General features: G+C 36.2%; 1 pseudogene; it reads left to right on the forward strand.

Moving 5' to 3' along the window:
- Positions 1-7,100: 7,100 nt before the first annotated feature.
- On the forward strand, positions 7,101-8,012 carry LOC137759215 (U2 small nuclear ribonucleoprotein A' pseudogene; annotated as a pseudogene).
- The last annotated feature ends 2,839 nt before the right edge of the window (positions 8,013-10,851 follow it).

Consider the following 10,851-nt stretch of genomic DNA (forward strand, 5'->3'; position numbering starts at 1 on the left):
AATGCAGGGGACATGGGTTTGAGCTCTGGTCTGGGAAGATTCCACATGCCGTGGAGCAACTAAGCCTGTGCGCCACAACTACTGAAGCCTGTGCACCTAGAGCCCATGCTCCGCAACAAAGAGAAGCCACTGCAATGAAAAGCCCGCTCACCGCAACAAAGTAGCCCCCACTCGCTGCAACTAGAGAAAGCCTGCGGGCAGCAGCAAAGACCCAACGCAGCCAAAAATAAATAAATAAATAAAATTTTTAAAAACTAAAAAAAACAGAAAACAGACAAAAGTCAGTTGTCAAACTCTAGTCACGCTACTTGAATTCACATTATTATAACATATTATAGTATTATTAAATGTAATGGGAAAATACGGAAAAAGAAATCAATAAAGGAGATAGAGAGTTGTGTGGTCTAATATCAAATATTTTCGCCACACAAGAACTGCAGGAGGTGAGCAGTCCAGTCAGGTATCTGGAGAAGTGTTTTCCAAGAAGATTGAGTAGTATAGGTGTGTGCAAGAAACAGAAAGGAGATTAATGTGCCTGGAGTGGAGGAAATTGGGGGAGAGAGGCAGGAGATAAGGGAAAAGACTTGAGGAAAGCGAGGAATTGGGATTAGACCATGTAGAACACCAGGAGACAGTGTAAGATCTTTTATTTCTACTCTTAATACAATGCAAAGGATTTTCAATAGAAGGGAACTATTTGGCTTTCTATTTAAAAATCATCATTCTAACTGCCATGTTGAAAAGAAACTCTATGGAGGCAAGAGAAGGTGGGAGATCAGTCAGCAGGCTAGAACTCATTAGAGTTTGGATGTATACATGTACTTCAGATTTTAATTATGCATACATATATACTACATTCACAAAACATAATTTTTATTATGTAAATTTTGAAAAATACAAAAGAGTATGGACAATAGAATGATGAACTCCCATGAGCCCATCACTCAGCTTCAATCATTAACAACGTACGGTTTTATTTCTGCCTCTTCAATTCCACATCCCTAGCCTCCATGGGATGATTTTAAAGCAAAGTACATCATATCATGCATCCATAAATGCTTCAAAATATACTTCTAAATTTTAACATATCATTATCGCATCTAATTAATACTTATCAATGTCAGTAAATATTGTCAGCACTCAAAGTTTTCTAAAAATCTCATGAGTGTGTTTCTTTTTTCATACTGGTTTGTTTAAATCCAGATCCAAATAATAAAATTCTGAATGTATTTTTCAGTGCAGTGGTCTAAGAGGCCAGTCAGGTGGTAAAACCATACCTGAAGCCCTTAATCAGAGAAAATTTAGTATGAATAACTCCTAGCTAGACACTGAAAAACCAGAAGGAAAAAAAATGGTTTCTATGGTATCACAGAAATGACACATGATGAGGCAGCTGCCACATATAGAGCTGAGGCTACAAAAGGAAGCAGTTTGAAATTATTAAAATTTAGCATGCTGGGGGGAAGAGCCTTGTATTAGTCTGTCTGGGCTATGGGCTACCATAACAAAATGCCACAGACTACATGGCTTAAACGCCAAGAATTTGTTTTCTTATAGTTCTAGAAGCTAGAAGTCTGAGATCAGGGTGCCTACCTAATTGGTTCTGGTGAGAGTTTCCCCTTGTCTTGCAGATGTCTGCCTTCTATAGTATGTTCACATTGCCTTTCCATGGAATGTGTCCATGGAAAAAAGAGAGGGACTGATCTCCCTGGTGTCTCTTCTTACGAGGACTCTAATTCTATCAGATCATGGACCCCCTCCCCTTTATCATCTCATTTAGCCTTCATTACTTCTTTAGAGGCTCCAGCTCCCAGTACAGCCACACTGGGGGTTAGGGATTCAACATATGACTTTTGAGGAGACACATAACAAGCCCCATGGAGCTGGAATCCAGACATCTGAGAAAGTGCTGCTCCACAATGGTTGCTTGTGTCTTTGAGCGTGAAAGAGGGGTCCCTCTGTACTAAGATCCAGACTTTGAAGGAGAGTGTACTACTCAGTTTGTGCTAGTGTCTCAGGAGGAGTAGGATGAATATAGTTCTGCATGTGTTAGAAAAACTGCAAACTGAAACTAATTACAGTTACTACAGTGACCTGCCACTGCTGGAGTGAAGTATTACTGACAGAAACAGGAAAGGAACAAGAGCACTCTTCAGAATAGAGAGAACAAATCCCTTCTTTTTCCTTTAGCTTTCCTGTCTCCCTCTAGTTCTTACTACTAACAGAGACTAACAGGGAACAAGTTGGCAAATCAGAAATGTGATTTTCAGTGTTTTAGGCCAGCACCAGAAAGCAGAATATGGAAAATTCTGTTTGGAGTTGAGATATCTATTAAATATTATACTTCTTTAGACTTTAAGTCAGTATGGATTCAAGTTTCCTTGTGGCTAAGTTTCCTAACGTGAGTAACCATGTAGCTACTTTGTCAGGGACAGTCCACTTTACACTTGTTGTTAGACTTCACATGCGGTTTGTGTTTCTGTTCACCATGAAACATACCCAAGTTTGAATAAAAGGCTATAAGATCATGCAACCAAACTGACACATGTGACTTCAGGCAATGATTTAATTTACTTCTTCAACACTACTAGCCCAAAAGCAATTACTCAGAAAGAGTCCAAAAATAAAGTGTAATTTCTTTTGTTACATGTCTGCATCCAAGTGAATGATGTAATATTTAAGTTGTAGGTTTTGTTTTGTAGTATTAGAAAAATTACAAATTTTACTCAAGTTTCACTTTAAGTAACAAAAATCTTCTAGGTTGCTCTAAGCTACTTCCCCTTCTCCCTTCCTTTTGTATTGTCCTTGAAGTCCATACAATAAGATTTACCTTAAAAAAATATCACAGACCATGATTTATAAATATGGTTGATGAAAATATCTTCAGACTTATAAAAGGGAGGGACAATTTTCCTTAATGGAAAACTGGGTGAAGGGGAGGTATCACTAAAAGTTTATTTCAAAAACTTGCCACAGACCTTCTGGAGTGTGAGGAAGAGAGGAAATTGTATCCACCTTAAATTAGAAGCCAAATGCCTAAAGCTTGCTGAAGCTGCCTACATGCAATAACAGAAGAGAGAGAGGGCTGCATTGGGAAGGAGTTGCACTTTTCCCTACAACAGGTGAGGATGTTGGTTGTGGTTTACTTAAAAAGGGATTTCTGAGGAGTAACATCAGAAATAAAGATAAAAACATAGGTTGTTCCTGACTTCCTCCCCATCACAAGAACAACTAACTACTATTCAAGAACAAGAAACCACTGAGAACATTCTAGAACACAGGGATGAGTCTGATGCAACCCCCAGCACCTCAGAGACCAAGACAGAGTGCATTAGAAGGGTAAGAGATATGGCTTCTTATTGACTGAATTGCCCCTCCCTCAGGCAAGCACAGTACCACAGAGAGAGGTCTCCCCTGAGCCTCCAGTTTCTAATGGGAAAAGAGAACCTAGGGGGACAACCAGCCGCCTAACCCAGCATTGTGAATGGCTTTGTGGGACTCCCTACTCTGATCTGGCACTGCAGGGATTGCAGGGGAATCTGTGGGACTCAAGCACTGGGAATATGACTGTGAGAAAGCAGAGGGGAGTGGCTTGCAACAACCAGCACCCAGATCTTGGCGTATTGAGTTCATGCCTGCAGCGTCCAAGTAGTAATCTCAACCAGCAGCTTTGCTCATCTGCAGAACCACATTGGGGTGCACTCCAACCAGGGAACTCAGCAGGGTGCAGATCTGCCTGATATAGATCCTCAAGCAAAGAATTTTACGAACCCTAGAGCCCAGTTTGCCTATGTCTTATCAAAGAGCTGAATCACAGCCCCACCCACGGTGGATAGTGTCTTCCAGTCTCATCTGACCAGAGGACTGGAGATAACTCCTAGAAAATGTTCCACTGGCACTCAATGAGAGAAGGGCAAGCAAAGCCGAAGACCCCCAGAGCAAAGTCATTACACTTCCTGATTTCTAGCTACACTATAAAGGTAGAGTCATCAAAACAGTATGGTACTGGCATGAAAATAGACAAATGGAACAGAATCAAGGGTCCAGAAATAAACCCATGCGTATACAGTCAACTCATATTTGACAAGGGAGCCAAAAATACTCAATGGAGAAAACACAGTCTCTTCAATAAATGGAGTTGGGATAATGGATATTCACATGTAAAAGAATGAAACTGACCCATAATTTATATCACTCACAAAGTTGAACTCAAAATGTATTAAAGACTTAAATGTAAGACCTGAAATCATGCAACTCCTAGAAGAAAACAGTGGGAATAAACTCCTTGACATGGGTCTTAATAGTGATTTTTTGGGGGGTATGACACCTAAAGCACAAGCAACTAAATCAAAAACAAACAAGTGGGACTACAAACTAAAAAGTTTCTGAACAGAAAAGAAACCATCAACCAAATGAAAAGCACAACGTATGGAGTGGGAAAAAATATTTCCAACCATGTATCTGAAAAGGGGTTAATTACTCAAAATATATACTTTATATTTATACTATTTATTTATATAACTTATTAAAATGTTTTACATTATCATATACTTATATATGTATACATATTTTATATGTATATATACTTTAGTATCCCTTCATCTCAAGAGCAAAGAAACCATTAACCCAATTAAAAAAAATCTTGGGCAAAGGACCTGAATAGACATTTCTCCAAAGAAGAATACCCAAAAGCTTAACAGGTATCTGAAAAGATGCTCAATCACTAATCATTAGGGAAATGCAAATTAAAACCACAAAGAGATATCATTCGTACCCATTAAAATGGCCATCATTAAAAAGACAAGAGATAGCAAATGCCGGTGTGGATGTGGAAAGAAAGAACCCTTGTACACTGTTGGTAAAATTATAAATTGGTACAGCCACTATGGAAAACAGCATGAAGTAGCCTCAAAAAATTAAATATAGAACTACTTACTATATGATCCAGCAATTTTATTTCTGGGAATATATTCAAAGGAAATGAAAACACTATCTCATAATGATACATGTACCCCCATATTCATAGCAGCATTATTTATAATAGCCAAAACATAGAAACAATCTAAGTGTCCACCTATGGATTACTGGATAAAAAATTTTGACATACAAAATTCAGCCATACAAAAGAAATGAGGCAATCCTACCAACTGTGACAACATGAAAAAACCTGTAGTCATTATGCTAAGTGAAATAGGTCAGAGAAAGACAAATAATGTGGTATGATCTCACTTATATGTGGAATCTAAAAAAAAAAAAAAAAAAAAAATGAGCTCATAGAACAGAAGACAGATTAGTTGTTGCCAGCAGTGGGGGATAGGGGATGGAAAAAATGGGTAAAGTGGTCAAAAGGTAAAAACTTCCAATTATAAAATAAGTAAGTCTTGGGGATGCAATGCACAGCATGGAAAGTATAACTAATCATCCTGTATTGCATATCGGAAAGTTGCTAGGAAAGTAGATCTTAAAAGTTCTTATTACAAGAAAAAAAATGTAGCTATGTATTGTGATGGATGAACTAGACTTATTGTGATGATTATTTTTGCAATATATACAAATATCAAATCATGTTGTACACCTGAAACTAATGTAATGTTATATGACAATTATACCTCATTTTTAAAAAGTGAGGGAAAAATAAAGGCTTTCTCAAAAATTGAGAGAATGTGTTGCCACTAGACCTGCCTTGCAAGAAATGTTAAAAGAAATTCTTAAAACAGAAGGAGAATAATATAAGTCACAAAATCCGATCTACATAAAGAAAGGACGAGCATGCATGAAGGAAAAAGAGAAGGTGAAATAAAACCTCTTCTTTTTCTTAATTGATATAAGTTTGTTCACCAAAATAACAGCAGTAACACATTCAATTACATATATGTGTGTGTGTGTGTGTGTGTGTATGCTCATATATGCTTATATATAAGTGAAATAAAAGTCAGAAATTATACAAGGGGCAGAAGGCAGAAACTAGGATTATTTGGTTGTTATAAGGTATTCATACTACCTGTGAAGGGATTTAGGGATTTAGTATTATTAGAGACTTGGATTAGCTATAAATGTATATTGCAAATTCTAGGGCAAACATTTAAAAAAGTAAAAAAAAAAAAAAAAAAAAGTGTAACTAATATGCCAAGAAAGGGGAGAAAATAAAATAATATAAAATGCCCAATTTAAACCATAAAAAAACAAAAAGAGTGGAAGACAAAAATAGAAACAAAGATCACAGGCAAAAATAATGCATAGAGTAGATATCAATCTAACTACATCAATACTCACTTTGAATGTCAATAGTCTAAATTAAGTCTAAATTAAAAACAGATTCTTAGAGTGGGTCAAAAAACATGCCCCAACTATAAGTTGAAATGCACTTTATATATAAAGACATGTGTGTGTATATATATATGTATAAAGACAATGTAAGTGGATAGAGAAAAATATACTATGCTAACAATAATCAAAACAAAGAAGAATGTTAATTATGTTAATTTCAGACAGACCAGACTTTTGAGTAAGAAAAATTATCTGGGATAAAAAAGGGCATTACATAATGACAAAGGGACCAGTTCTCCAAGAAGACATTTCTTGATGCGTGTGCACTTAACAACAGATTATCAAACTACTTGAGGCAAAAACTGATAGAAATGCAAGGAGTAATATATTAATCTACTATACATGAGGCTGAAATCCATAAGGACATAGTTGAACTCAACAACACTTTCAGCCAACTGGACATAACTGACTTCTATAAACCTCTTTATCCAACAAAAGCGAAACTAACATTTTTGTCAGACTCACATGGAGCGTTCACCACAATAGGTCACATTCATGAAACACATCTTAACAAATCTGAAAGAATAGAAATCATGGAATTTCAATTAGAGCACGATAGAATTAAATTAGACATCAATAACAGAAAGACATCCGGAAAATCTCCAAATATGTAGAGATAAAACACCACACTTCTATGTAACATATGGGACAAAAAAGAAATCTCAAAAGAAATTTTAAAATATTTTGAAATGAATAAAAATAAAAAAATACAACTAATTAAAACTTGTGGGATGCAGTGAAAGCAATGCTTAGAGTGAAATGTATAGCATTGAATGCATATATTAGAAAAGACGATCCATATTCATAATTTAAGTTTCCACCTTAGGAAACTAGCAAAAAAAAAAAACCATATTAACTCCAAAGTAAGCAAAGAGAATGTCTGGTGTGTGACAGTGGACACACAACATCACTGGAGGAGGAGAGTGAAGCTGATGATGGAGATGATCTAGCAGGCGGTGCAGTACACCAAAGCCATGCAGAGCCATGAGCTGGACCTCCAGGAGTATAAAATCCCTGTCATTGAAAGTCTAGGTGCTACCTTAGACCAGTTTGATGCTATTGATTTTTCTGGCAATGTAATCAGGAAACTAGGTGGTTTTTCTTTAGTCAGAAGACTGAAAAAATTATTAGTGAACAACAATAGAATATACCATATAGGTGATGGACTTGGTCAGGCTCTGCCCTGTCTGACAGAACTTATTCTCACCAGCAATAATCTTGTGGAACTGGATGATCTGGACTCTTTGACATCTCTCAAATAACTGACTTCTCTAAGTACTTTAAGAAATCTTCTAACAAAGAAGTAGTATAACAGACTGTATGTAATTTATAAAGTTCCACAAGTCAGAGTATTGGATTTCCAGAAGGTGGAACTTAAAGAGTGCCAGGAAGCAGAGAAAACGTTCAAGGGCAGACAAGGGGCACAACTTGCAAAGGATATTTCCATGAGAAGCAAAACTTTCAATCCAGGTTATGGTTTGCCAAGTGACAAAAAGAAAGGCGGGCCACTTGCAGGGGATGTAGAAGCAGTCAAGAATGCTAATGCATCAACCCTCGCTGAAGTGGAGCACCTGAAGGGTTTTCTATTGTCTGATACCCGGCAGAGAATGCAGATCAATCAGGCCCCACTGATGATTGATGGTGAAGAGGAAAGGGAAGAAGACATAGTCACACATGGGTCCTGAGCAGTGTGGCCTCTGAATATCTACAGGATATATAATATGTCCACCTGGGACAAGTCCTGCTTTTTGAATATGGAATAATAGCCTTGCTTATGTCAACAAAGTGGAGTTCAAAAGCACTGTTGAAATGTCTAAAACTGCTGCTGGTAACTTTGTAATATAAACTTTGAAATCTAAATGCCAGTTTTCTACAAATAGTAAAAATAAGGGACATTCACTGTGCTGCCAAAAAGAATATAAAAAGAGTAAGCAGAAGAAAATATATAATAACACAGCAGAAATCATCAAACTGGTAAGAGTGAATCAGCAGAAAAAAACAAATCAGTGAAACCAAAAGCTGGTTCGTTCTTTGTAAAGATCAATAGAAACAATAAACATCTAGCTAAGCTAATTAAAAAAAAAAAGAAAGAGGATGAAAAATGTTAGTATCAGAAATAAAAAAGGGGATATCACTACAGATCCCATGGAATTTAAAAAGCTAATAAAGGAATACTATGAAAAACTCTATGCCTATAATTTGATAACATAGATAAAATGGACCAATTCTTTGGAAGATATGATATGAAAAAATTAACACAAAAAGAAATAGATGATCTGAATAGGCCTGTATCTTTTAACAAATTGAATTAATTATTTTCTAAAACAGAAAGCACAAAGTCCAAATGGGTTCACTGGTGAATTCAACTAAACATTTAAGGAGGAAATGGTACCAATTCTCTCTAGTCTCTTTCAAAGTATAGAAGCAGAGGGAAAACTTTTTAATTCATTCTATGAGGTCAGCATTTGGTACTATGTAGTACCAAAAACAGTTACAAGAAAAGCAAACTACAGACCAATATATCTCATGAACATAGGTGCAAAAATATGAAACAAAATTTTAGCAATTCAAATCCAAAAATGTATAAAAATAGTTGTACACCACAATCAAATGGGATTTATTACAGTACTGCAAGGCTGATTCAATATTTGAAAATCAATTTATGTAATCCATCACATCAACAGGGTGAAAAAGAAAAATCACATGATCATATCAATAGATGACAAAAAAGTATTTGACAAGATACAATACCCAATCATGACACAAACTTTTAGTAAACTAGGAATAGAGAGGAACTTTCTCAACATGTTAAATACTATCTACAAAAGGCCTACAGGGGCTTCCCTGGTGGCGCAGTGGTTGAGAGTCTGCCTGCCAATGCAGGGGACACGGGTTCGGGCCCTGGTCTGGGAGGATCCCACGTGCCGCGGAGCGGCTGGGCCCGTGAGCCACAACTGCTGAGCCTGAGCGTCTGGAGCTTCTGCTCCGCAGCGAGAGAGGCCGCGATAGTGACGGGCCCGTGCACCGCGATGAAGAGTGGCCCCCACTCGCTGCAGCTGGAGGGGGCCCTCGCGCGGAGGTGAAGACCCAACACAGCCAAGAATAAACATAATAAATAAATAATAAATAAAATTAAAAAAAAAAAAAAAAGGCCTACAACTAACATTATACTCAAAGGTGAGACATTCAAAGCTTTTCCACTAAGATCAGGTACAAGACAAGAACGTACCCTCTCATCACTCTTATTCAACATTGTGCTACAAGTCCTTGCTAATGCAATAAAGCTGGAAAAGAAAATAAAAGGTAAACAGATTGTGAAGGGGAATCTAAAGCTGTTTTTGTTCTCAGATGATATGACAGTCTATAAAGAAAATCTGAAAGAATCAACAAAAAGTTCCTGGAACTAAAAAGCAATTATAGCAGGTTGCAGGATGTAAGGTTAATATACAAAAATCAGTTGCTTTCCTGTGTACCAGCAATGAAAGAGTGGAATTTGAAAGTAAACACACAATACCATTTATATTATCATGTTATAATAATATAAATCATTATGTTATACTATTATTATATTATACCCCAAATGAAATACTTAGGTTTAACAAAATACTATAAGATCTAGATGAATAAAACTATAAAAGTGTGATGAATAAAATCAAAGAATAACTAATAAATGGAGATACATTCATGTTCATGGATAGAAAGACAATATTGTCAAGATGTCATTTCTTCCCAAATTGATGTATAGATTTAATACAATCCTGATCAAAATCCCATCAAGTCACTTTATGAATACTGAGAGAGTGATTCTAAAGTTTATATGGAGAGGAAAAAGACCTATAATAACCAACACAGTGTTGAAAATGAATAACAAAGTTGAAGGACTGATCCTATTTAACTTCAAGACTTATTATAAAGCTACAGTAATCAAGAGTGTGCTATTAGCAAAAGAACTGACACATAGATCAATGGAGCAGAATAGAGAGTCCTGAAATAGGCCTAAAATATGTAGTCAACTGACCTATGATGAAGGAGCAAAGGCAATACAATGAGGCAAAGACACTTTCTTCAACAAATGGTGCTAGAACAACTGGACATCCACATGCCAAAAAAATTCATCTAGACACAGACCTCACACTCTTCACATAAGTTAACTTAAAATGGACCTTAAGCCTAAATGTAAAATGCAAAACTACAAAACTCCTAGAAGATAAAATAGGAGAAGATCTAGATGACCTTGGATATAGGGATGACTTTTTAGGTACAACAGTAAAGACACAATACATGAAAGAAATAATTGATAAGCTGGAGTTGATCAAAATTAAAAATTTGTATTCTGCAAAAGATAATATTAAGGGTATTAGAAGACAAGTCACAGATTGGAAGAAAATATTTGCAAGACACTTCTGATAAAACACTATTATCCAGAATATACAAAGAACACTTAAAACTCAACAATAAAAAAAAACCTGAATTAAAAAATGGGCCAAACACCTTAACAGACATTTCACCAAAGAAGATTACAGA

Source organism: Eschrichtius robustus, chromosome 1, assembly GCF_028021215.1.
Source record: "Eschrichtius robustus isolate mEscRob2 chromosome 1, mEscRob2.pri, whole genome shotgun sequence".
Lineage (NCBI taxonomy): Eukaryota > Metazoa > Chordata > Mammalia > Artiodactyla > Eschrichtiidae > Eschrichtius > Eschrichtius robustus.